The sequence below is a fragment of the Chamaea fasciata genome, unplaced genomic scaffold (genome assembly GCF_029207755.1).
Source record: "Chamaea fasciata isolate MVZ Bird 193981 ecotype frontalis unplaced genomic scaffold, bChaFas1.0.hap1 SCAF_34, whole genome shotgun sequence".
NCBI lineage: Eukaryota > Metazoa > Chordata > Aves > Passeriformes > Sylviidae > Chamaea > Chamaea fasciata.
Genome location: NW_027094119.1, coordinates 1,670,806 through 1,698,401, shown reverse-complemented (window position 1 = coordinate 1,698,401; position 27,596 = coordinate 1,670,806).

Below are 27,596 nucleotides of genomic sequence, written 5' to 3'. Positions count from 1 at the left end.
ATGTCTTTAATTCTTTTAATTCTGTCCTTGTCACAAAGCAACCCGGAAACAAGAATCAAGCAAAGGAGCCAACGAATGCATGTTCATCTGCATGGCCTTGTTCCCTTCTTTCAGCTACCTTGTGCATGAAGAACTGTGGCTGGTGATGGAGTACATGGATGGAGGCAGTCTTTACGACACAATCCAAAAGACTCGCCTGACAGAAGACGAGATTGCCATCATCAGTCGGGAGGTCAGTCGGGGATCCCAGCTGTGCTTCCCAGAGCTTGGGCAGGATTGTCTGGGAAAGGGGCTCAGAACAGGGGCGATACCATGAGCCAGGCTTTGTTTCTGTGTGGCTGATATGCTCTGGGCAAGCAAGAGCCTCTCAAATGAACTGCCTGCCAGTGCCCCTGCACTCACTGGACTCTGTTCTTGTCCTCTTGTCTCCTGCTGTTGCATTCTCACTCTGGCTCTTGTATTTGCTCGTCTCCATCTTGCCTCTCTAAACTTTGGTCTGTTGGCACTGCATTCCTTGCCTGTAAAAGCAAAGGTGGTGGTGGTGGGAGCATTTGAAAGGAACAGCAAAGAAGAAAGAGAGACTCATTTCTCTGAGTCCTCAGCTGGAAAGGTTAGCAGTGCAGCCAGAGTGCTCTGTACTTCTGAGCACATCCACTGCAGCAGCAGTCATCCTGGCTGGTTTGCAGGGCAGAGTCTACACCAGCAGTTGCTGTTGCTCTTTGGCAAGCTGACATGCCTTTCTTTAGAAAGGTGCTGCCCTGCCTGTGTTGGAGCAGCGAGCTCTTCCCCTCAGTGGCACTGTGTTCTGCCATTACTCCTCATTCCCCTGGAGAGGGAATCTTGGAGAGCTCTTTCCTTTCTTGTGTGATGAAATCACATCACTGATTTTTGCCCTCCTGTTTCTGGTTTCTCTCTCAGTGCCTGCAAGGACTGCATTTTCTCCACGCCAACCACGTGATGCACAGAGATTTGAAAAGCCTCAACATCCTTCTCAAAACGGATGGCTCTGTCAAGCTGGGTCAGTATATTCTTGGGCAGGTGCAGCGTTCCAGGGATATGTGGGCTGTGGGGCTGCTTTTGAGTGAGTGCCAGCCCCCCCAAAATGGCGCTGGTGGCAGTGCAGGGAGCCTGTTGTGAGCTGACCACGCGGTGGCAACATGCACAGACCTGTGGCAAGGCTCGAGCAGTCCACAGTGGCATTGCTCTGTGCGTGTCCCTTCCAGAGGGAGGGAGCTACATGTCTAAAGTTTGAAAAGCCCCTGCTGGAGGCCGTGTAAAAAATGTGGGGATTTCTGAAGCAGCCAGCACCATATTTCCTTGGCTAAAGTCCTGAGGAAACAGAGCAGGGACAGTTGTCCAGGAGGTTCAAGAGCACATTCTCAAACTTCTACCGGGAAATTCTTTTGCGTGCTTTCCTAATTGCACAGGATTCAAATAAAAACGGTCTTTTGCTCTCTCCCCAGCTGATTTTGGCCTCTCTGCTCAACTCACCCCTGAGCAGAGTAGACGGAGATCGGTGGTCGGGACTCTTCAGTGGATGGCACCTGAAGTGAATGGTGAACCCTATGGGCCCAAAGTGGACATATGGTCTTTGGGAATCGTGGTCATTGAAATGGTGGAAGGAGAAGCTCCTGACTGGGAGGAAAATTCTGCCATGGTAAGGTGTAAATACTCTCTGATCCCGCTGTCTTTCTCCCCCATCCCACTTTGTGTGTGCCACTGGACAAAATGCCATTGCCATCCGCTGGAACTACTTCCACCACGGTTCCTTTCTGAAAATGTCCCGGCAGCACATCAGCATCTGCTGGGGTTTTGGTTGCATCCGTGGGGGAACTCAAGCCTTAGCCCAGGCAAACAATCTCCCTTCTCAGGCAACACTGGGCTTTGGCTTAGAAGTCGTTCCAGCTCTTTTGGCTTTGTAGACAGCCCTAATAGCAGCAAACAAGCATCTTAGAAGTGGTGTTATCTTTCCTGAAATGAAGGAAAGTAACCCAAACCCAAGAATGTTTATAAAACAGTGGTTTGGAGAGAAGAAGTGCACCCCCGTTCTTCTCACAAGGAAATTTGCCTGAAACCTTGACAAGAGGGTGTGAAGGCCACAGAGTCTCTTGTGCTTCTTGTGCGGTGCTGCTGAAACACTCAGTGACCGTCTTTCTTTCCTAACCCAAGCCGTCACCTCCATGTCACTAAGATGAAGCCTGGCCATGTGGAGAGCCGGCCAAACCCACCCCTTTGTTTCCAGGCACTTTCTAGGATGGCCATGCCATTAATGCATTGACTTGAGTGTCCAAATGAGCAGAGGGCTACCACATGGATGGCGTTTCTCCCTCTTCTGCTTTGACCACCAAAATTTTCCTTTTGCTGCCTAAGGGAAGCTGAAATTTGCAGTCTGATGAGAGACGGAGGTGCAGGTGTTTCCTGTGTGCCCAAAGAGGCATTTTCGTCCCAAGACATTTGTGCATGCATCTTCATGTGTCTGTGTGGAAGATGAGATTCCAAATGTTTGTTTCCTTACCTGAGGAATAACTGAGGGATTTCCTTTCTTTGCTTGCAATTCCCATTGTTTTCAAGAACCAAGGAAAAAGCTTGATGACTTTGGTTTGATGGCAGCTGTGCTTAAGGGACCAACAAGAGCTGCAGAGATGCTTTTCATGTAATTATCTTTGGAAACAGTAGAGTGAGTTAGTAGAGCAAAGTGCCTCTTCCAAATAGCCTGTCAAGCTGCTCAGGTGAATCCTCAGAGAAGGAAACCTGCTTTTGCTGCTATTGTTTCCACTAACAAGGCCAGTCAATGAAATCAACTGCCAAGGCAAGAGCTGCTGGATGCTGGGAAAGCTGTGGCTGCATCGGGCTTTGGGTGTTTTGTTGGTCAGGAAAGTCATCTCTGCCTCTGTGCCACGGCAGAAAGTGCCACTGCAGAGTGCACCTGAAACAATGGGATCTGGGAGAGCAGTTCCAGACGTGAAAGAAGCGGGTGAGAAACTCGTGTTTCCTTTCTCTTCAGGCTCAACTCCTGAAAGCCACCAAAGGGATCCCAAAGCTGCAGCAGCCCAAGCTCCGCTCCCCTTTGCTGTGTGACTTCCTGAGCTGCTGCCTGCAGAGAGACGAGGCGCGGCGCTGGTCTGCCAAGGAGCTGCTGCAGGTAAAATGCCAAGGGGCTGCAGGGGAAACAGTGTCCCAGGGACGGGCTCCTCCTGCACTGAAGTGCAAGGCATCAGGGGAGCCTCCTCCTCCTCACCTCCACTCTTGGTGCTGTTCAAATGAGAACAGTCAGGAATCCTAGACTGGGCTGGGCTGGCAAGGGCCTGTAAGGGTCATCTGCTCCAAGTGCCCTGCAATATGACCAAGGACCTCTTTCAAGAGATCAGGATGCTCAGACCGGAGATATTTCCAGGCCTGGGGCACATAGCAGCTCTTGCAGCAAGCTGTGCCAATGTGGCCCCACTGTTGCTCCTTAGACGTACTCTGATTCAATCTCCTTTTCCTTTGAAAAATATTGCCCTGCCTTTGAGGCTCTTAGCTTGCAAAGTAATGGTTCATTCTTGTTTTCTTTTTTTCTTTGTGCAGCATCCATTTGTAACATCAGCCAAGCCTGTGTCCAGCCTGGTGCCACTGATCACTTCAGTGAAAGAGTGGAAAGAGGAGACAGGAATCAGACAACTGTTTTCTCCAACACCAGTATAGAGAAGGATTGTAGAATAGGACTGTAGAGTAGGATTGCAGCTAGGACAGTGGAGTAGGATAGTAGCATAGGATTGGAAATAAAGTTTGTGAAACCTCAACTCCTTTCAAAGATTCCCCTCCTTCTGAGCCTCTGAGAAAGCTCAACATTTTCTTCTGAAGTGTCAGTTTTTTCTTAGAGGTGGAGAGTGACATTGATGGCTTCTTTGGTACAGTTGGAAAGTGGGGAAGGCTTTCCCGAGGGGAAGCGTGGCCGTGCTGGGCACAGCACAGACCGGTGGCATCGGCCGTCCGGAGCGTGCACAGGAGCAGAGAAAGGCAAACCACAGGCGAGGGCTGCAGGCCTGGCTGAGGATTGCCACCCTTGTGCCGGCTGCCCTCTAACTCCTGGCCAAGGTGAGCAGTGTGTGCAGCGCTCTGGGCACAGGGGAGGGAGCCGGGCTGCTCCGCAGGCTCCGGCACAGGGCAGCCTCCTTCAGGCACGGCGCTTCTGCCGGGGGAAGCGAGGCCAGCGGCAGGCAGGGACAGCTTGTCAGCTCACATCTGCAGGAGCCGGGGCCTCACACGGCTCTGGGAGGAAGCGCCTGCAGTGCTGGAGTTGTGCACTGAGCCAGAGCAAAAGAGTGAAATGCAGAGTGTTCTGCAGAAATATTCCGGGGCGCCAGGCCAGCCTGCTTTGAGCTCTCTGGCACATAGCAAGCACTGTGCAATGCAGCCCTGAGCTGATGGGAGATAGAGAGGTGTTAGAGAGGAGCCAACTGTCAGATGAAATTTAATGGGGTGACAACGTCATCAAAGCCAAAGAGAACTGTTTTTTAGGATGGATTCACCTGAGCTGGGTGTGTATCTCCCTCTCCCAAGAGCCAAACACACACACAACACACACAGAGAAAATGCTGCTTTTTATTGCCTTTCCCAGCCCAGGGCGAACCGTGTCCCCTTTCCCTTTGGCCGGGAAATAGGAAACTTGTATTCTGTCCCCACCGCCTCCTTTTCTGTCCCCTCCCCTCTTCTCCTACTTCCCTTTTGGTTTGGTCTTCACGCTGGCCCCTCTCCCAGCTCACAGCAACACCCAACAAATCAACTAGAACAAACCCAAACCCTAAATAACAACCCCAAGAACCAACAGCTTTCGTTCTTTCTTCTCATAACCCTGCAGCTGCAGCAAAATATTACCTCCTATCTCACAGAGGGAATCGGGCAGGAGCCTGTGGCTCGTGCTTGAGCAGTGAACTGATTTGGAAGGGAGCAGAAGGGTTTCAGCAGGCAGTTTGTGTTTTTCTTCTGAATTGCTGAAGGAAAGACACAATGTGGCTTCAGTCAGCAAAAACATTTTCAAGGTGAATTAAAGAAATGCTTGTGAGCAATGCCCAGAGAAGGCAGGTTTTGAGAAAATATTGAACTGTAACAAATTGTGAATTCCCTTTGCATTAACAGACTGTTGAGCCCTCTATTCCTCCAGAGCAGTGATTGATGTGTGCAAGTGACTACCTTAGCCTTGAGAATAGTCTTCCCAAGAATGTAGCTGGAATGCATTCAAGGGGAAAAGAGTGGTTGTAGGAGGCTCTTGAGCATCAGAGGAGAATTGCAGCAATGGGATGTTCCCCAAATGACCAGCCGAGACTCTCAAGAGAGCCCTACTCTCCTGTCAGTAACTTCTGAGAAGTGATTTAAATATGTCAACTAATTTGAGGGAATGTTTAGCCTGTGAGTTTCAGCAAAGTAATGAGTAGGTCTTGTTTCCATGGTTACAAATGAGTAGGTGGGATTTCTGGCTGAGCACGTGTTAGGAAAGTGATTCCCCACGCACCCAGCACTGAAATAAAGTCATCTATTGACAGGTGAAAATGAAACCTTTTCCAGCTGTTCCCCTCGGGTTTGCCTTTCCGGGGGCCAAAGCTCTGTGCTGCAGGTGGCCCGGGTGTGTGCAGAGCAAGGCAGCCTCCACAAAGCCCTTGGTTTCCCCACAAGTCGTCATGATTTGTTGCCAGGTGTGCCCAGCTGTGGCAGGAGAAAGAGCCCGCAGTGCAGTGGGCGCCGTGCCCTGCCCGGCCAGGGCTCTCTGGCACAGAGGAGCAGCAGCAGCACCTTTCAACCCACTCCTGCCCTGGCCTCACCTGGGACACAGAAGCCTCTGGAAATCAGCACCACCTGGCCCCTTCCCAGCTTGGAGCAGCTCCTGCTGGTGGGCACATCCTGCACTTCTACTGCTTCCGAACAGGAATCAAGGCACAGGGGGAGACGGACATACAGAGAAGCCCTGGGCTAGTGCAATAAATGGGCAAATGCATGGGGGAATGTGTTAGGAATCATTTCAGCTGTCATGCCAATCCTGCCTTCTCTCCTTTTCTCCCTTCACATTTCCTGTTCTTTTCCCTCTCACATTTCCACCCCTTCCCCCTCTCGAGTCTCACAGTTTTCCTCTCATGTTTGCCTCCCAAGTTTTACTTATTTTCCCCACCCTTTTCAGCTCCCTTTCCTCACGCTTTGCCTCTCACATTTCCCCAACTTCCCGCTTTTTCCTGCTTTTTTGTTCTCCCACGATTCTCACAATTTTCCCCTCACTTATCCTGCCCTTTTCTCCCCTCATGCTTTTCTCCTTTCCTCAGTCATTTTTCTCCAAGTTGTCTCCTCATGTTTCTCACTTTTGCCCTCATGTTTCCCAGGCTTTCCCTCTTACATTTCTCCCACTTTTCCCCTCACGTTTATCATTCTTTCCCCCTCATGTTGCTTCTACTTTTCCTCTAGCATTTTCTGCCCTTTTTTCACTCCTGTTTTCTGCCACTTTTCCCATCCAACTTCCCACCCTTTTTTCCCCCCTAATGTTTCCTGCCTTTTTCTGCCCTCTGGTTTCTCCCTCTTTTCCCCTCAGGATTCTCACAATGTTCCCCTCACATTTTGCTGCCTGTTTCTCTCTCTCTGCCAGTAATTTTCTCCCTCTCTTCCCCTCACATTTCCCTCCATTTTTTCCTCTATGTTTTTCAGCCTTCCCTGATCATGTTTCTTAGAATTTTCCCATCATATGTCCTGCCTTTTCCTCCTCTCACCTTCCTCTCCTACTTTCACTCACATCTTCACCATTTTCCCCTCCGTTTTCTCACCCTTTCCCACACAGGTTTCCTACCCTTTTCTTCCCTCACACTTCCCTCCTTTTTCCACTCCCATTTCTCACACTTGTCACCTCATGTTTTCTGCCTTTTTCCCCCTCACATTTCTTAACCCACTGCTTCCTGTCAGTGACTCTTCCTCTTCAGTAGTTGATGAGCTTCTTTTCTTCTTTCCTGCAATCCCCTCCTCCAAAGAATGGGTGCCAGAGCAGCGCTCCAAGAAGCCCCTGCCCGTGTGTCTGCTGAACAGAATGGCTGTGCTCGACTTGAACAATCTCGTGAAGAACAACCTAAACTGCAGTGGACTTTCAATTCCCTCTAGTCTTCATAGTGTTCTAAAGAAATAGGTACCCTGAGGGATACACGTCGCAGGTGCGCAGCCGCTGCACCATCCGCCTCAAGCAGATCCCATCTCCGTTTTCATCACCTCACAGTGACTGTGACTCCTGCCTGGACGAAACCACTTGTGATGCTGCTTGATGCTAATTGGAGTCCATGTGCACAAGGAGTGCTTTTAGCCCTCTTTCAAAAAAAAAAAAAGAAAAAAAAAAGTTTTTATTTTAAAACGTTCAATGCCTGGAGTTTTGTATTTTCACCTATTTGAATTGCCTTGACATCAAAGTACTGCCAGTTGGCGTTCCAAACTGGCTGGTCTATGTTTGTGTGCACAGAGCAAAGGTGCCAGACCGTGTCCTTTTCCCGGGTGTCCGTTAATGTCCATTTCAACAGGCACTGAAGGGGGGCTCTGCCTGCCCCACACAGGATGGCAGCCAGAGGGCTGAGGCTGCGCCTCCTAGTGAGATCAGCCGCCCTGGCAGCCCAGCCCCAGCCGCCATCTTGTGTGTGGCTCTCCAGCCCTGGCCGCCATCTTGTGTGTGGCTCCCTCAGCCCTGGCCGCCATCTTTTGCACTGACCTAGTCCAGCTCTTAAGCGAATGTGTTGCTGTTTTGTCGGCAGTCAGGCTCCGCCCCAAAGACACCAACACCAGCAGGACAGGCTACAGGGAATGGCACGGGTTTGGCTCAAAGCAGCCAGCCCTGACTTGTCACTGTCCTTTATCCATGAACACGTGCCCATATGCAGCCACAGCAAATGTCCAACAGCAGCTCCATCAGCCACTTCCTCCCGCTGGCGTTGGCAGACACGCGGCAGCTGCAGCTCCTGCACTTCTGCCTCTTCCTGGGCATCTCCCTGGCTGCCCTCCTGGGCCACGGCCTCGTCACCAGCGCCGTAGCCTGCGGCCACCACCTGCACAGCCCCATGTTCTTCTTCCTGCTCAACCTGGCCCTCAGCGACCTGGGCTCCATCTGCACCACTGTCCCCAAAGCCATGCACAATTCCCTCTGGGACACCAGGACCATCTCCTACGCAGGATGTGCTGCACTGCGGAGGATTTCGGCGAGGGAAGAATGCAATCAATCAATATGATTGGTAAAGCATTGTTCAACTTTATTGCTCATAACATCCGTTCTTATACTTTTGCCCCAAGCATTCAGCATACTTGTCAAATTATAATTGGTTAGCATACACTACTCATCTATACTTGATTGGCTATATCAAGCGTGAGAAGGTTCCTCCCCTTGGCATGCTGAAAACTTTGTATACGTGCTTACTGCTACGCTCTATTAAGCACAAGTTCTTTTATCTTTGGCCTGTATCCGTGCTTACTGCTGTCCCAAGGACAGCTTATCTTAGCAGCGCGTAGGCTGCTAGCACTTGGTATCGGGCCTCTAATGATCCGTGGCCTTGCTCTGCTAACCATTCTTCAACAATTCCCTCTTTTTTATTTTGTGCAGCAAAGGCAGCGTGTCGAGTAGTTACTGTTTCTGCTATGCGATACATCATCTGTTGCAAGCAGCAAAAAAAGCAAGATACAAAAAGTACAAGCAGTATAATAACAATCACAATATTGATTACATGTTGCAGTAGGGAGGTTATCCAAGGCCCTAGCCCGAAAGATCATAGCCAATCTGTTAAAGCCAAGCCTGTGTCTTGCTGCAAATGACTAGTGAGTTCTTACAACTTAGCTATTTGGGTATGAATTGACATGGAGTGATCTCTCTGTACTACCTTGTCAAACTGCCAGAGCAGTTGTAGGTTTTCTCTTGCCCTTAAGTCTTCAATTAAGTGTACCCCCTCTAACCCTGGCTGTCCAGTATCGATGTCGCTCTTGCAGGGTCATTAGCAGGACGGATCCATTTACTAGGTATCCATTGGGGCCCTGTGGGGGTAAGAACACAAACATAACCTCTACCCATGTACTGAACCTCTGCGGGACCTTCCCATACTCCAGTTTTGGGATCTCGGTACATGACTTTAAACAATGGCTTAGTTGCTTCCTCCTTTACTCCGCCTGAGTGGATGACCGCAGGGGGCTCCGAGTGGTCCCCCATTACACACAGATAGTTTAATACAAATAGTGTTTTTGATAGCATGGTCTGCACATCCACCTCCTCCTTATATTTTAACAGATAATCCTTGAGTGTTTGGTGGGCTCGCTCCACAATCGCCTGACCTGTTGGTGAATGTGGGATACCTGTGATGTGTGTCACACCCCACTTCTGTAAGAACCTTTGGATCCTGCTGCTCACATATGCAGGGCCATTATCTGTCTTAATCTGTTCTGGCACCCCCATCACCGCAAAGCAAGTAGTTAGGTGTCGTACCACGTGGAGAGCTTTCTCTCCCGGCTGCGCTGAAGCCCAAATAAATTTACTGAAAGTATCAATTGTAACATGCACATATTTCAATCTACCAAAGGAGGATACGTGAGTTACATCCATTTGCCAGATCTGATTGGGTCCAAGGCCCCGTGGGTTTACTCCCATCCCTAGTCCAGGCCCATGCTGACTACAGAGAGGACAGGATCTGACAATACCACGGGCATCATTCAGAGATATGCGAAACTGTTTCTTTAGGCCTCGCGCATTCTGGTGAAAAGTCTCATGAGCAATACGTGCCTGCTGAAATCCGTCTTGTGGTACTGCAACAGAAACCAACTGATCAGCTATGGCATTACCCTGACCCAAACCTTCTGACCATTTGTGGCTTCGAATATGCAAAATCGCAAAAGGAGCTGAGCGCAGCCGAACAGCTTGCCTCAGCTGCCTCAAAAGTTCCCATAACCTGTCATTCTTTATATCCTTTATCAATGCATCCTCAATCCGCAGCACCACCCCTACTACGTATCATGAGTCTGTGACAATATTTACACCCTGATCAGGCCAATTCATAATGATCCAAAGGACAGCCCTTAATTCTAGCATCTGCAATGAGTCCTCAGTAGTCGAGTCCACGTGCCCTCCTCCATCCATCCAGATCAAGGCAGAGCGTTTGCTTTGTGATGTCAGGGCACGGTTGTCACGTGGTCGTGGTGACATCACAAGGTTGCCTTGGTGCACGGAAGGCCTCAGGGGTGTCAGAGCAGCTCTTGGCCTTGCTCAGTGCAGGAACTTGGTCCTGTGCTTGAGGCTTTTGTCAGGGGGCAGCTGCTGACTGACAGGAGACTTCTTTTAGCTAGCGTTAGAGCGCAGTCTGCAAACTTGCACAGCAGTTGCCACAATGATTGGGCAACTCGCCGCTGCAGTTTTCACTGTTTATGGAGTTGCCTATTCCTGCTATTTCCTAACTAACCTGGCAGGTAAGTAGAGGTTTTCCCTGAGTGTCACCTAACCTGGTTTTTGTGTCTTCCTGCTCTTTCTTAGTGACTGAGTTCATTTGGAAACAGAAAGGCCATCCAGATGCCGCTTGGGTAAAGCTCCTGTCAACATGTTCAGCTCCAAAGGGGGTGTGTGTAGCCACGGCCGTGCGGGCAGCATTTGCAAGGGAGCCTGCAGGGGTTGCGTTCCCTCTGTTGGAGAGTCTGTGGCAGCAGAGTTTGCCAATTCCTCCCTTGCTGGGTCAAGCAGGACAACTTTGAAAATGTAGACTGGGAGGCCTTGGAAGGTCTTCTAAAAATGCTCTGGTTGTCTCCAGTTTTCTCAAAGCATCTGCTTCATTTTCCCTTGCCCACTGCAGGTCACCTGAGCCGGGTATTCAGAGGTGCTGATCCCAAGGTGAGTAAGGAAAGAACATTTGATGTTCTTGGCGTTTAAGAATTGTGCAGCAAGCTGTGAGCTTGGCCTGTGGCAGTAGAGTGTAGAGGGCCAGCTGAGTAGGCTGCAAGAAAATCCATTTCCATGTCTACAGCAGCAAGAGCAAAGGCATCACTGCCTATTTCCTAATTTTCCATTTCAGAGCTTTAAAAGAACTAAAAGATAAGTTTTGCAGAGAGAATGTGCTTCCTGATAGTAGTCAGGGAGGAATATGTAATTTGGAGCAATTTGCAGTGTCCAGTTGAATCAGCCCATTAGAATTTAGTCTGAGGGACTTAGAATCCCCTTGCTCTGCAAGTTGATGATTTGTGCTTAGTAGAGCTGGTTCTAGAGCTGAAGAGAAAGAAGGTTCTAAATGATAGGTCATGGCCTGTGTCTAACGCTCCTGTCTGTCCACAGATCCCAGAACCAAGAGCAGACTCTCCTCTGGCTTCCTCTGCTCCTGGACGAGAAGGCAAAGAGGAGCCAAATGACCACAAGGCTCCAGCTGTGGTCACACCACAGCCGCAACTTTCCAAGACGGTAAGTGCCACTTCTGAAGGGCGCTGTCTTTAGTGCGAGGCAGAGCTGCAAGTTTCTGAGCAGCCAGCTCTTGCTGTTGGTGGCTGAGGATGCCGAGTGCTGCAGTCCTGCCAGACCTAGCCATTCCCCTCAGCCAGTGACAGCTGGAAAATGGGCTTTGAGCTGCCATGTTTAGGCCCCAGCTTGCTGGGATTCTGATAGAGGCCAGCCTGGAGCAGGAAGGTTCCCTGTCTGCAGAGGAGGGAGCATGTCAAAGGCACTGTGCTCAGCCTTGGTGGATACGTAGGGGACGCTGTGGTCTGGGGACACCTGTCCCCCTCCACAGACTCGCCAAGTACCCACAGGCACAAAAAGTATTGATGTGACAACACAAGCTTTTTGGGGCGGTTTGTCCCCACGAGCTTCTTGGCTGTGCTTACCTGGGAGCATTTCAGAGACACACTGGGGACGTGGAGTTTCTGCTTCAAGTCAGGGATTTTGGTGCCTTGGTTGCCAGGTTGTTCTTTTGGTAAAATGGAAGCAGAGGTGGGCAGGGAAGCAGAAAGAAGTGGCTGAATTAATGTGAATTGTGGGCAGAAAGGTGAAAAAGCTGAGCTTGACAGCAGCTCCCAGTCACTGGCTGACAGCACCTTCCTAAGGGCTTGCATTTAAAATGGGATCTGGGGCTAATCTCTGCCAGCCACTTTTCTCACACAAACTCTTTTGTTGTCTCAGATCTCCACAGGCTCTTCTATTGAATCTGCAGCAGCAGGAGCAGCAGTGTCACTTGAAGGGGCCTGGCCTGCCCCAGCTGAGCAGTGGAGCCTGGGCAGTTCCTTCATCTCCAGCACTGACAAAGCTGCTGCTCAGCAACAGGAGATGGAGTATGAGGAGGATGACTTCCTGGGGTTCATGAGTACGTCTTGTGTCTTTCTTCTCTGAGGGACAGTGTATTGTGAGCATGTGTCAGCATAGCTGGACCCATTGATCCTCCTCATCTCAGTGCCCTTTGTGATTGTACAGCACAAGTCATTGAAGCTGCTTCTTGCCCAGAGCAGCTGCCCGTCCTGTGCCCTCAGATAAGACCTGGTGGGGCTGAGAAGAGAGCCCAGCTGACTCTCTGCCTCCCATCACCTGTTGGCACAAAAGGGCACTGACGTGCACCTGGGTGTGTCTGCTCTCCAAGCCAATCCTGCTGTGTCCTCAGTGGGGGCACCAGCTTGGAAGGGGCTGGGTATGGCCGTGCCTTCTTGCCATTACTTGTCAGTGCTGGTGCCTGGGCTTTGGCAGCTTTGTGGCGGTGGCTGCCCTGGCCCTGAGGGCTGGTGTGAGCGCCGAGGCTGGAGCCTTCCTTAGCTGGGAGAGTGCCGCTGCCGGCCGGCCGCTGCAGCGCGGAGCTGCCCCGGGGCAGCAGCCCCTGCTCTGGGCCGGCTCCTGCACGGCCTGGGCTGGGCTCACAGAGGGTCAGCATCTCCTCTGGGCAGCTGTCCGTGTCCCGCCGGCACCTGAGGAGCACTGCTGTCCTTGCTGCCCTTGCCCGCTGCGGGAAGGTGGGCACGTGTGCGGGGCTGAGAGGGCGAGTGCAATGGCAGGGACTGATCCCTGCTGTCAGGGGGAGGAGAAGCAGTGTGGTTCTTCACGTGGGCCACGGGCAAGGGCGTCTTCCAGCTCAGCCTGCTCATCAAGGGTGAGGGTCCTGCTGCTGAAGGCCCCTTGGGGTTGGTTAGAGCATGAGCTGCTTGGGTTTACAAAGGGAAAAGCATTCCTTTGGGAAACTGCTGCAAGGTGGGGAAGATGCCCTCCTCTCCTGGGAATGCATCTCCCTGTGCTTTGTTTTCTGCCAAGGCATCTCTTCAAAGGACTGTAGAAAATCATTCTCTGTGCTGACCTGCTTGTACTGCAGAGCTGCCTGTCTTGTTGCAATTGTTGTTGTTGTTGTTGTTGTTACCCAGCTGGCCACAAAGGACTCAGAAGGCCAGACTGTAGAGCCCCAGCAGGGCTGCCTTTTGTATCTCTTGGATGGTGGGATGTCTGCTTTCAAGTGAGCATTTTGCATTTTGTTTCCCTCAGGGCAAATGGTGAGCACAGAAAATCCCCGGAGGAAATACACCGAAAAGGAAATTGTTGGCAGAGGGTGAGTCCAACCACAGTTGCTTCTACACAGTCATGGGGCAGCTGATTTGCTGCTGGAATATCTGTCAAGTGTGAAGTCAGGCAAGCTGCAAACATATTCAGACACTGGGGTTAGTCTGCCCCATCTCTCAGTAGCGGCCAGAATTTGGAAGTGTGGTCAGAAGGCATTATCAAAGACACTTCTATTTCATTGCCAGAAACAGCAACCTACCCCCTATCATAGCAGTCAGATAACACTTCTCAGGAGCATTTCTTCCCAAGAGTTTGCTGAAGGAAATAGTCTGTGGTGAGGATAAAAACCGCCCAGTTTAGAAACTGAAATCCACGATGAAAGAATCACCTGGCCTTTGGAGCTGAGGCACTAAACCCCAATGCTTCAGAAACAGGCCCAGTGCCCATGCACTGGAGAGGAACATGCATCATCTGCCTTCTGGCAGTGCCCTCCTGCATGCTGCAGGTTGGAGGCATTTCCAGCAGACATCTCCTGTCTGGGCTGGCTTTCACTCCAAGGTCTAAATGGCTTCTCCTTTCTTTGCTGCTGTTTTGTTTCTAGGGCTTTTGGAGAGGTTTGCAGAGCCATCGACACTGCCACGGGCGGAGAGGTAAATGTCAAGAGCCCCTGCAGATTCTGCTGCTCTCCAGGGCTTTCCTGTCTCGTGTCAGCTGCGGCTGCAGCTGTGGCTAGAGCTGTGCTGCAAAGGCACAAGAAGCACAGACTGGTGCCAGCCTGCCAACTGCATTTGGGGCAGTCTTTGTCCTGCTCAGCTGCCAGAAGGAAGGCAAGGAGGACAGCGGTTCCTTTCAGAGAAGGATGCTCTCCCTGGCTCTCAGATGCTCCAACAAAGGAGCATCTCACTGCTCTCTGGGGCTACGGCTTCAGAGTCCTGAATTCTCATTTCTGGCTGCCAGCAAATACATCTGAATGTTCCTGGCAGTTCCTTAGCCACCTGCAGTGCTGCACTTGGGAACTGCACGTAGGGAGAGATCTGCAAGGTGTCCCTAAAAGCCCCAAGCCCTGCCTATAGCCCGAGATGTATCCACAGAGTACCAAGTCACGCATTACTTCTTCTCAAGTACAGACAGACAGAGAGTGTGCTCAGAGCTTTGGGGGGGTGAGAGTTGACACACCATTGCTAACAAGTGGACAAGGCAAAATGTGGTCAGTGGCCACGTGTCCTGGATCTGGCCCCCAAAGGAGCAGAGAAATGGGCTGTAGGAATGTCACTTCCTAATTACTCCTTTGTCTAATTACAAGGCACTTTGGCACGGCTTGGCGGTGTCATTGCAAAATCTCTCTCCCCATGTGTGTTTTGGTCTCATTCCTCCAACTTCTAAAGTTACTGATTTTCAATGTCATTCTAGGTGGCTATCAAGAAAATCTATCTTCGGGGACCGAGCGAGATGGAGGATATTGTTACTGAAATCACGGTCATGAAGAGGAATATGAGTCCCCATCTTGTCCATTATTTAGACGGGTGAGTGGTCATGGTCTCATCCCATGAAGGTTTGTTTACATAGTAAAAGTATGCAAGGTTAAAACCCCACTTTGGACACTAGCAGAAAAGAAAGCTGTTAATTATTGCTTCATTATTATTTCTCTACTCATCTCCAATGGATGGGAAGAGAGTGCAGTTTGTCTCCGTGAGTCATCCCTGGCTTTCCAACACATAGTTGAAAAATTGTTCAAAAACCTGCATCAACTCTACCATAAGAAGTCAGTACCCTGTAAGTTGGCTGCCTCCATGTTGTCTCAGGATGGATTTTTTAAGGTTTCTTCAATGCTGATGAAGCATGCTAGGGAGGATTTCCCTTGGATTGTTGCCCCTCTTTTCCAGGGCTGGCCATGCCAGGAACACTAGGTGCTTCTTTCCAGAAATACCACGCGGGACAGGTTTTTCATCTTGGCTGTTACTAAACTGCACTTTTTGATTGCTGGCCATCAGAGACATCTCCTTTTGACAGATGTGCTGTTCTCCTTGAGACTGCACAGACTGCAAACAACCCACAGCCCGGAGGGAATGTCTTTAATTCTTTTAATTCTGTCCTTGTCACAAAGCAACCCGGAAACAAGAATCAAGCAAAGGAGCGAACGAATGCATGTTCATCTGCATGGCCTTGTTCCCTTCTTTCAGCTACCTTGTGCATGAAGAACTGTGGCTGGTGATGGAGTACATGGATGGAGGCAGTCTTTACGACACAATCCAAAAGACTCGCCTGACAGAAGACGAGATTGCCATCATCAGTCGGGAGGTCAGTCGGGGATCCCAGCTGTGCTTCCCAGAGCTTGGGCAGGATTGTCTGGGAAAGGGGCTCAGAACAGGGGCGATACCATGAGCCAGGCTTTGTTTCTGTGTGGCTGATATGCTCTGGGCAAGCAAGAGCCTCTCAAATGAACTGCCTGCCAGTGCCCCTGCACTCACTGGACTCTGTTCTTGTCCTCTTGTCTCCTGCTGTTGCATTTTCACTCTGGCTCTTGTATTTGCTCTTCTCCATCTTGCCTCTCTAAACTTTGGTCTGTTGGCACTGCATTCCTTGCCTGTAAAAGCAAAGGTGGTGGTGGTGGGAGCATTTGAAAGGACCAGCAAAGAAGAAAGAGAGACTCATTTCTCTCAGTCCTCAGCTGGAAAGGTTAGCAGTGCAGCCAGAGTGCTCTGTACTTCTGAGCACATCCACTGCAGCAGCAGTCATCCTGGCTGGTTTGCAGGGCAGAGTCTACACCAGCAGTTGCTGTTGCTCTTTGGCAAGCTGACATGCCTTTCTTTAGAAAGGTGCTGCTCTGCCTGTGTTGGAGCAGCGAGCTCTTCCCCTCAGTGGCACTGTGTTCTGCCATTACTCCTCATTCCCCTGCAGAGGGAATCTTGGAGAGCTGTTTCCTTTCTTGTGTGATGAAATCACATCACTGATTTTTGCCCTCCTGTTTCTGGTTTCTCTCTCAGTGCCTGCAAGGACTGCATTTTCTCCACGCCAACCACGTGATGCACAGAGATTTGAAAAGCCTCAACATCCTTCTCAAAACGGATGGCTCTGTCAAGCTGGGTCAGTATATTCTTGGGCAGGTGCAGCGTTCCAGGGATATGTGGGCTGTGGGGCTGCTTTTGAGTGAGTGCCAGCCCCCCCAAAATGGCGCTGGTGGCAGTGCAGGGAGCCTGTTGTGAGCTGACCACGCGGTTGCAACGTGCACAGACCTATGGCAAGGCTCGAGCAGTCCACAGTGGCATTGCTCTGTGCGTGTCCCTTCCAGAGGGAGGGAGCTACATGTCTAAAGTTTGAAAAGCCCCTGCTGGAGGCAGTGTAAAAAATGTGGGGATTTCTGAAGCAGCCAGCACCATATTTCCTTGGCTAAAGTCCTGAGGAAACAGAGCAGGGACAGTTGTCCAGGAGATTCAAGAGCACATTCTCAAACTTCTACCGGGAAATTCTTTTGCGTGCTTTCCTAATTGCACAGGATTCAAATAAAAACGGTCTTTTGCTCTCTCCCCAGCTGATTTTGGCCTCTCTGCTCAACTCACCCCTGAGCAGAGTAGACGGAGATCGGTGGTCGGGACTCTTCAGTGGATGGCACCTGAAGTGAACGGTGAACCCTATGGCCCCAAAGTGGACATATGGTCTTTGGGAATCGTGGTCATTGAAATGGTGGAAGGAGAAGCTCCTGACTGGGAGGAAAATTCTGCCATGGTAAGGTGTAAATACTCTCTGATCCCGCTGTCTTTCTCCCCCATCCCACTTTGTGTGTGCCACTGGACAAAATGCCATTGCCATCCGCTGGAACTACTTCCACCACAGTCCCTTTCTGAAAATGTCCCGGCAGCACATCAGCATCTGCTGGGGTTTTGGTTGCATCCGTGGGGGAACTCAAGCCTTAGCCCAGGCAAACAATCTCCCTTCTCAGGCAACACTGGGCTTTGGCTTAGAAGTCATTCCAGCTCTTTTGGCTTTGTAGACAGCCCTAATAGCAGCAAACAAGCATCTTAGAAGCGGTGTTATCTTTCCTGAAATGAAGGAAAGTAACCCAAACCCGAGGATGTTTATAAAACAGTGGTTTGGAGAGAAGAAGTGCACCCCCATTCTTCTCACAAGGAAATTTGCCTGAAACCTTAACAAGAGGGTGTGAAGGCCACAGAGTCTCTTGTGCTTCTTGTGCGGTGCTGCTGAAACACTCAGTGACCGTCTTTCTTTCCTAACCCAAGCCGTCACCTCCATGTCACTAAGATGAAGCCTGGCCATGTGGAGAGCCGGCCAAACCCACCCCTTTGTTTCCAGGCACTTTCTAGGATGGCCATGCCATTAATGCATTGACTTGAGTGTCCAAATGAGCAGAGGGCTACCACATGGATGGCGTTTCTCCCTCTTCTGCTTTGACCACCAAAATTTTCCTTTTGCTGCCTAAGGGAAGCTGAAATTTGCAGTCTGATGAGAGACGGAGCTGCAGGTGTTTCCTGTGTGCCCAAAGAGGCATTTTCGTCCCAAGACATTTGTGCATGCATCTTCATGTGTCTGTGTGGAAGATGAGATTCCAAATGTTTGTTTCCTTACCTGAGGAATAACTGAGGGATTTCCTTTCTTTGCTTGCAATTCCCATTGTTTTCAAGAACCAAGGAAAAAGCTTGATGACTTTGGTTTGATGGCAGCTGTGCTTAAGGGACCAACAAGAGCTGCAGAGATGCTTTTCATGTAATTATCTTTGGAAATAGTAGAGTGAGTTAGTAGAGCAAAGTGCCTCTTCCAAATAGCCTGTCAAGCTGCTCAGGTGAACCCTCAGAGAAGGAAACCTGCTTTTGCTGCTATTGTTTCCACTAACAAGGCCAGTCAATGAAATCAACTGCCAAGGCAAGAGCTGCTGGATGCTGGGAAAGCTGTGGCTGCATCGGGCTTTGGGTGTTTTGTTGGTCAGGAAAGTCATCTCTGCCTCTGTGCCACGGCAGAAAGTGCCACTGCAGAGTGCACCTGAAACAATGGGATCTGGGAGAGCAGTTCCAGACGTGAAAGAAGCGGGTGAGAAACTCGTGTTTCCTTTCTCTTCAGGCTCAACTCCTGAAAGCCACCAAAGGGATCCCAAAGCTGCAGCAGCCCAAGCTCCGCTCCCCTTTGCTGTGTGACTTCCTGAGCTGCTGCCTGCAGAGAGACGAGGCGCGGCGCTGGTCTGCCAAGGAGCTGCTGCAGGTAAAATGCCAAGGGGCTGCAGGGGAAACAGTGTCCCAGGGACGGGCTCCCCCTGCACTGAAGTGCAAGGCATCAGGGGAGCCTCCTCCTCCTCACCTCCACTCTTGGTGCTGTTCAAATGAGAACAGTCAGGAATCCTAGACTGGGCTGGGCTGGCAAGGGCCTGTAAGGGTCATCTGCTCCAAGTGCCCTGCAATATGACCAGGGACCTCTTTCAAGAGATCAGGATGCTCAGACCGGAGATATTTCCAGGCCTGGGGCACATAGCAGCTCTTGCAGCAAGCTGTGCCAATGTGGCCCCACTGTTGCTCCTTAGACGTACTCTGATTCAATCTCCTTTTCCTTTGAAAAATATTGCCCTGCCTTTGAGGCTCTTAGCTTGCAAAGTAATGGTTCATTCTTGTTTTTTTTTTTTTTTTTTTCTTTGTGCAGCATCCATTTGTAACATCAGCCAAGCCTGTGTCCAGCCTGGTGCCACTGATCACTTCAGTGAAAGAGTGGAAGGAGGAGACAGGAATCAGACAACTGTTTTCTCCAACACCAGCATAGAGAAGGATTGTAGAATAGGACTGTAGAGTAGGATTGCAGCTAGGACAGTGGAGTAGGATAGTAGCATAGGATTGGAAATAAAGTTTGTGAAACCTCAACTCCTTTCAAAGATTCCCCTCCTTCTGAGCCTCTGAGAAAGCTCAACATTTTCTTCTGAAGTGTCAGTTTTTTCTTAGAGGTGGAGAGTGACATTGATGGCTTCTTTGGTACAGTTGGAAAGTGGGGAAGGCTCTCCCGAGGGGAAGCGTGGCCGTGCTGGGCACAGCACAGACCGGTGGCATCGGCCGTCCGGAGCGTGCACAGGAGCAGAGAAAGGCAAACCACAGGCGAGGGCTGCAGGCCTGGCTGAGGATTGCCACCCTTGTGCCGGCTGCCCTCTAACTCCTGGCCAAGGTGAGCAGTGTGTGCAGCGCTCTGGGCACAGGGGAGGGAGCCAGGCTGCTCCGCAGGCTCCGGCACAGGGCAGCCTCTTTCAGGCACGGCGCTTCTGCCGGGGGAAGCGAGGCCAGCGGCAGGCAGGGACAGCTTGTCAGCTCACATCTGCAGGAGCCGGGGCCTCACACGGCTCTGGGAGGAAGCGCCTGCAGTGCTGGAGTTGTGCACCGAGCCAGAGCAAAAGAGTGAAATGCAGAGTGTTCTGCAGAAATATTCCGGGGCGCCAGGCCAGCCTGCTTTGAGCTCTCTGGCACACAGCAAGCACTGTGCAATGCAGCCCTGAGCTGCTGGGAGATAGAGAGGTGTTAGAGAGGAGCCAACTGTCAGATGAAATTTAATGGGGTGACAACGTCATCAAAGCCAAAGAGAACTGTTTTTTAGGATGGATTCACCTGAGCTGGGTGTGTATCTCCCTCTCCCAAGAGCCAAACACACACACAACACACACACAGAAAATGCTGCTTTTTATTGCCTTTCCCAGCCCAGGGCGAACCGTGTCCCCTTTCCCTTTGGCCGGGAAATAGGAAACTTGTATTCTGTCCCCACCGCCTCCTTTTCTGTCCCCCCCCCTCTTCTCCTACTTCCCTTTTGGTTTGGTCTTCACGCTGGCCCCTCTCCCAGCTCACAGCAACACCCAACAAATCAACTAGAACAAACCCAAACCCTAAATAACAACCCCAAGAACCAACAGCTTTCGTTCTTTCTTCTCATAACCCTGCAGCTGCAGCAAAATATTACCTCCTATCTCACAGAGGGAATCGGGCAGGAGCCTGTGGCTCGTGCTTGAGCAGTGAACTGATTTGGAAGGGAGCAGAAGGGTTTCAGCAGGCAGTTTGTGTTTTTCTTCTGAATTGCTGAAGGAAAGACACAATGTGGCTTCAGTCAGCAAAAACATTTTCAAGGTGAATTAAAGAAATGCTTGTGAGCAATGCCCAGAGAAGGCAGGTTTTGAGAAAATATTGAACTGTAACAAATTGTGAATTCCCTTTGCATTAACAGACTGTTGAGCCCTCTATTCCTCCAGAGCAGTGATTGATGTGTGCAAGTGACTACCTTAGCCTTGAGAATAGTCTTCCCAAGAATGTAGCTGGAATGCATTCAAGGGGAAAAGAGTGGTTGTAGGAGGCTCTTGAGCATCAGAGGAGAATTGCAGCAATGGGATGTTCCCCAAATGACCAGCCGAGACTCTCAAGAGAGCCCTACTCTCCTGTCAGTAACTTCTGAGAAGTGATTTAAATATGTCAACTAATTTGAGGGAATGTTTAGCCTGTGAGTTTCAGCAAAGTAATGAGTAGGTCTTGTTTCCATGGTTACAAATGAGTAGGTGGGATTTCTGGCTGAGCACGTGTTAGGAAAGTGATTCCCCACGCACCCAGCACTGAAATAAAGTCATCTATTGACAGGTGAAAATGAAACCTTTTCCAGCTGTTCCCCTCGGGTTTGCCTTTCTGGGGGCCAAAGCTCTGTGCTGCAGGTGGCCCGGGTGTGTGCAGAGCAAGGCAGCCTCCACAAAGCCCTTGGTTTCCCCACAAGTCGTCATGATTTGTTGCCAGGTGTGCCCAGCTGTGGCAGGAGAAAGAGCCCGCAGTGCAGTGGGCGCCGTGCCCTGCCCGGCCAGGGCTCTCTGGCACAGAGGAGCAGCAGCAGCACCTTTCAACCCACTCCTGCCCTGGCCTCACCTGGGACACAGAAGCCTCTGGAAATCAGCACCACCTGGCCCCTTCCCAGCTTGGAGCAGCTCCTGCTGGTGGGCACATCCTGCACTTCTACTGCTTCCGAACAGGAATCAAGGCACAGGGGGAGACGGACATACAGAGAAGCCCTGGGCTAGTGCAATAAATGGGCAAATGCATGGGGGAATGTGTTAGGAATCATTTCAGCTGTCATGCCAATACTGCCTTCTCTCCTTTTCTCCCTTCACATTTCCTGTTCTTTTCCCTCTCACATTTCCACCCCTTCCCCCTCTCGAGTCTCACAGTTTTCCTCTCATGTTTGCCTCCCAAGTTTTACTCATTTTCCCCACCCTTTTCAGCTCCCTTTCCTCACGCTTTGCCTCTCACATTTCCCCAACTTCCCGCTTTTTCCTGCTTTTTTGTTCTCCCACGATTCTCACAATTTTCCCCTCACTTATCCTGCCCTTTTCTCCCCTCATGCTTTTCTCCTTTCCTCAGTCATTTTTCTCCAAGTTGTCTCCTCATGTTTCTCACTTTTGCCCTCATGTTTCCCAGGCTTTCCCTCTTACATTTCTCCCACTTTTCCCCTCACGTTTATCATTCTTTCCCCCTCATGTTGCTTCTACTTTTCCTCTAGCATTTTCTGCCCTTTTTTCACTCCTGTTTTCTGCCACTTTTCCCATCCAACTTCCCACCCTTTTTTCCCCCCTAATGTTTCCTGCCTTTTTCTGCCCTCTGGTTTCTCCCTCTTTTCCCCTCAGGATTCTCACAATGTTCCCCTCACATTTGCTGCCTGTTTCTCTCTCTCTGCCAGTAATTTTCTCACTCTCTTCCCCTCACATTTCCCTCCATTTTTTCCTCTATGTTTTTCAGCCTTCCCTGATCATGTTTCTTAGAATTTTCCCATCATATGTCCTGCCTTTTCCTCCTCTCACCTTCCTCTCCTACTTTCACTCACATCTTCACCATTTTCCCCTCCGTTTTCTCACCCTTTCCCACACAGGTTTCCTACCCTTTTCTTCCCTCACACTTCCCTCCTTTTTCCACTCCCATTTCTCACACTTGTCACCTCATGTTTTCTGCCTTTTTCCCCCTCACATTTCTTAACCCACTGCTTCCTGTCAGTGACTCTTCCTCTTCAGTAGTTGATGAGCTTCTTTTCTTCTTTCCTGCAATCCCCTCCTCCAAAGAATGGGTGCCAGAGCAGCGCTCCAAGAAGCCCCTGCCCGTGTGTCTGCTGAACAGAATGGCTGTGCTCGACTTGAACAATCTCGTGAAGAACAACCTAAACTGCAGTGGACTTTCAATTCCCTCTAGTCTTCATAGTGTTCTAAAGAAATAGGTACCCTGAGGGATACACGTCGCAGGTGCACAGCCGCTGCACCATCCGCCTCAAGCAGATCCCATCTCCGTTTTCATCACCTCACAGTGACTGTGACTCCTGCCTGGACGAAACCACTTGTGATGCTGCTTGATGCTAATTGGAGTCCATGTGCACAAGGAGTGCTTTTAGCCCTCTTTCAAAAAAAAAAAAAAAAAAAAAAAAAAAAAGTTTTTATTTTAAAACGTTCAATGCCTGGAGTTTTGTATTTTCACCTATTTGAATTGCCTTGACATCAAAGTACTGCCAGTTGGCGTTCCAAACTGGCTGGTCTATGTTTGTGTGCACAGAGCAAAGGTGCCAGACCGTGTCCTTTTCCCGGGTGTCCGTTAATGTCCATTTCAACAGGCACTGAAGGGGGGCTCTGCCTGCCCCACACAGGATGGCAGCCAGAGGGCTGAGGCTGCGCCTCCTAGTGAGATCAGCCGCCCTGGCAGCCCAGCCCCAGCCGCCATCTTGTGTGTGGCTCTCCAGCCCTGGCCGCCATCTTGTGTGTGGCTCCCTCAGCCCTGGCCGCCATCTTTTGCACTGACCTAGTCCAGCTCTTAAGCGAATGTGTTGCTGTTTTGTCGGCAGTCAGGGTCCGCCCCAAAGACACCAACACCAGCAGGACAGGCTACAGGGAATGGCACGGGTTTGGCTCAAAGCAGCCAGCCCTGACTTGTCACTGTCCTTTATCCATGAACACGTCCCCATATGCAGCCACAGCAAATGTCCAACAGCAGCTCCATCAGCCACTTCCTCCCGCTGGCGTTGGCAGACACGCGGCAGCTGCAGCTCCTGCGCTTCTGCCTCTTCCTGGGCATCTCCCTGGCTGCCCTCCTGGGCCACGGCCTCGTCACCAGCGCCGTAGCCTGCGGCCACCACCTGCACAGCCCCATGTTCTTCTTCCTGCTCAACCTGGCCCTCAGCCACCTGGGCTCCATCTGCACCACTGTCCCCAAAGCCATGCACAATTCCCTCTGGGACACCAGGACCATCTCCTACGCAGGATGTGCTGCACTGCGGAGGATTTCGGCGAGGGAAGAATGCAATCAATCAATATGATTGGTAAAGCATTGTTCAACTTTATTGCTCATAACATCCGTTCTTATACTTTTGCCCCAAGCATTCAGCATACTTGTCAAATTATAATTGGTTAGCATACACTACTCATCTATACTTGATTGGCTATATCAAGCGTGAGAAGGTTCCTCCTCTTGGCATGCTGAAAACTTTGTATACGTGCTTACTGCTACGCTCTATTAAGCACAAGTTCTTTTATCTTTGGCCTCTATCCGTGCTTACTGCTGTCCCAAGGACAGCTTATCTTAGCAGCGCGTAGGCTGCTAGCACTTGGTATCGGGCCATGAGGCCTCTAATGATCCGTGGCCTTGCTCTGCTAACCATTCTTCAACAATTCCCTCTTTTTTATTTTGTGCAGCAAACGCAGGGTGTCGAGTAGTTACTGTTTCTGCTATGCGATACATCATCTGTTGCAAGCAGCAAAAAAAGCAAGATACAAAAAGTACAAGCAGTATAATAACAATCACAATATTGATTACATGTTGCAGTAGGGAGGTTATCCAAGGCCCTAGCCCGAAAGATCATAGCCAATCTGTTAAAGCCAAGCCTGTGTCTTGCTGCAAATGACTAGTGAGTTCTTACAACTTAGCTATTTGGGTATGAATTGTCATGGAGTGATCTCTCTGTACTACCTTGTCAAACTGCCAGAGCAGTTGTAGGTTTTCTCTTGCCCTTAAGTCTTCAATTAAGTGTACCCCCTCTAACCCTGGCTGTCCAGTATCGATGTCGCTCTTGCAGGGTCATTAGCAGGACGGATCCATTTACTAGGTATCCATTGGGGCCCTGTGGGGGTAAGAACACAAACATAACCTCTACCCATGTACTGAACCTCTGCGGGACCTTCCCATACTCCAGTTTTGGGATCTCGGTACATGACTTTAAACAATGGCTTAGTTGCTTCCTCCTTTACTCCGCCTGAGTGGATGACCGCAGGGGGCTCCGAGTGGTCCCCCATTACACACAGATAGTTTAATACAAATAGTGTTTTTGATAGCATGGTCTGCACATCCACCTCCTCCTTATATTTTAACAGATAATCCTTGAGTGTTTGGTGGGCTCGCTCCACAATCGCCTGACCTGTTGGTGAATGTGGGATACCTGTGATGTGTGTCACACCCCACTTCTGTAAGAACCTTTGGATCCTGCTGCTCACATATGCAGGGCCATTATCTGTCTTAATCTGTTCTGGCACCCCCATCACCGCAAAGCAAGTAGTTAGGTGTCGTACCACGTGGAGAGCTTTCTCTCCCGGCTGCGCTGAAGCCCAAATAAATTTACTGAAAGTATCAATTGTAACATGCACATATTTCAATCTACCAAAGGAGGATACGTGAGTTACATCCATTTGCCAGATCTGATTGGGTCCAAGGCCCCGTGGGTTTACTCCCATCCCTAGTCCAGGCCCATGCTGACTACAGAGAGGACAGGATCTGACAATACCACGGGCATCATTCAGAGATATGCGAAACTGTTTCTTTAGGCCTCGCGCATTCTGGTGAAAAGTCTCATGAGCCATACGTGCCTGCTGAAATCCGTCTTGTGGTACTGCAACAGAAACCAACTGATCAGCTATGGCATTACCCTGACCCAAACCTTCTGACCATTTGTGGCTTCGAATATGCAAAATCGCAAAAGGAGCTGAGCGCAGCCGAACAGCTTGCCTCAGCTGCCTCAAAAGTTCCCATAACCTGTCATTCTTTATATCCTTTATCAATGCATCCTCAATCCGCAGCACCACCCCTACTACGTATCATGAGTCTGTGACAATATTTACACCCTGATCAGGCCAATTCATAATGATCCAAAGGACAGCCCTTAATTCTAGCATCTGCAATGAGTCCTCAGTAGTCGAGTCCACGTGCCCTCCTCCATCCATCCAGATCAAGGCAGAGCGTTTGCTTTGTGATGTCAGGGCACGGTTGTCACGTGGTCGTGGTGACATCGCAAGGTTGCCTTGGTGCACGGAAGGCCTCAGGGGTGTCAGAGCAGCTCTTGGCCTTGCTCAGTGCAGGAACTTGGTCCTGTGCTTGAGGCTTTTGTCAGGGGGCAGCTGCTGACTGACAGGAGACTTCTTTTAGCTAGCGTTAGAGCGCAGTCTGCAAACTTGCACAGCAGTTGCCACAATGATTGGGCAACTCGCCGCTGCAGTTTTCACTGTTTATGGAGTTGCCTATTCCTGCTATTTCCTAACTAACCTGGCAGGTAAGTAGAGGTTTTCCCTGAGTGTCACCTAACCTGGTTTTTGTGTCTTCCTGCTCTTTCTTAGTGACTGAGTTCATTTGGAAACAGAAAGGCCATCCAGATGCCGCTTGGGTAAAGCTCCTGTCAACATGTTCAGCTCCAAAGGGGGTGTGTGTAGCCACGGCCGTGCGGGCAGCATTTGCAAGGGAGCCTGCAGGGGTTGCGTTCCCTCTGTTGGAGAGTCTGTGGCAGCAGAGTTTGCCAATTCCTCCCTTGCTGGGTCAAGCAGGACAACTTTGAAAATGTAGACTGGGAGGCCTTGGAAGGTCTTCTAAAAATGCTCTGGTTGTCTCCAGTTTTCTCAAAGCATCTGCTTCATTTTCCCTTGCCCACTGCAGGTCACCTGAGCCGGGTATTCAGAGGTGCTGATCCCAAGGTGAGTAAGGAAAGAACATTTGATGTTCTTGGCGTTTAAGAATTGTGCAGCAAGCTGTGAGCTTGGCCTGTGGCAGTAGAGTGTAGAGGGCCAGCTGAGTAGGCTGCAAGAAAATCCATTTCCATGTCTACAGCAGCAAGAGCAAAGGCATCACTGCCTATTTCCTAATTTTCCATTTCAGAGCTTTAAAAGAACTAAAAGATAAGTTTTGCAGAGAGAATGTGCTTCCTGATAGTAGTCAGGGAGGAATATGTAATTTGGAGCAATTTGCAGTGTCCAGTTGAATCAGCCCATTAGAATTTAGTCTGAGGGACTTAGAATCCCCTTGCTCTGCAAGTTGATGATTTGTGCTTAGTAGAGCTGGTTCTAGAGCTGAAGAGAAAGAAGGTTCTAAATGATAGGTCATGGCCTGTGTCTAACGCTCCTGTCTGTCCACAGATCCCAGAACCAAGAGCAGACTCTCCTCTGGCTTCCTCTGCTCCTGGACGAGAAGGCAAAGAGGAGCCAAATGACCACAAGGCTCCAGCTGTGGTCACACCACAGCCGCAACTTTCCAAGACGGTAAGTGCCACTTCTGAAGGGCGCTGTCTTTAGTGCGAGGCAGAGCTGCAAGTTTCTGAGCAGCCAGCTCTTGCTGTTGGTGGCTGAGGATGCCGAGTGCTGCAGTCCTGCCAGACCTAGCCATTCCCCTCAGCCAGTGACAGCTGGAAAATGGGCTTTGAGCTGCCATGTTTAGGCCCCAGCTTGCTGGGATTCTGATAGAGGCCAGCCTGGAGCAGGAAGGTTCCCTGTCTGCAGAGGAGGGAGCATGTCAAAGGCACTGTGCTCAGCCTTGGTGGATACGTAGGGGACGCTGTGGTCTGGGGACACCTGTCCCCCTCCACAGACTCGCCAAGTACCCACAGGCACAAAAAGTATTGATGTGACAACACAAGCTTTTTGGGGCGGTTTGTCCCCACGAGCTTCTTGGCTGTGCTTACCTGGGAGCATTTCAGAGACACACTGGGGATGTGGAGTTTCTGCTTCAAGTCAGGGATTTTGGTGCCTTGGTTGCCAGGTTGTTCTTTTGGTAAAACGGAAGCAGAGGTGGGCAGGGAAGCAGAAAGAAGTGGCTGAATTAATGTGAATTGTGGGCAGAAAGGTGAAAAAGCTGAGCCTGACAGCAGCTCCCAGTCACTGGCTGACAGCACCTTCCTAAGG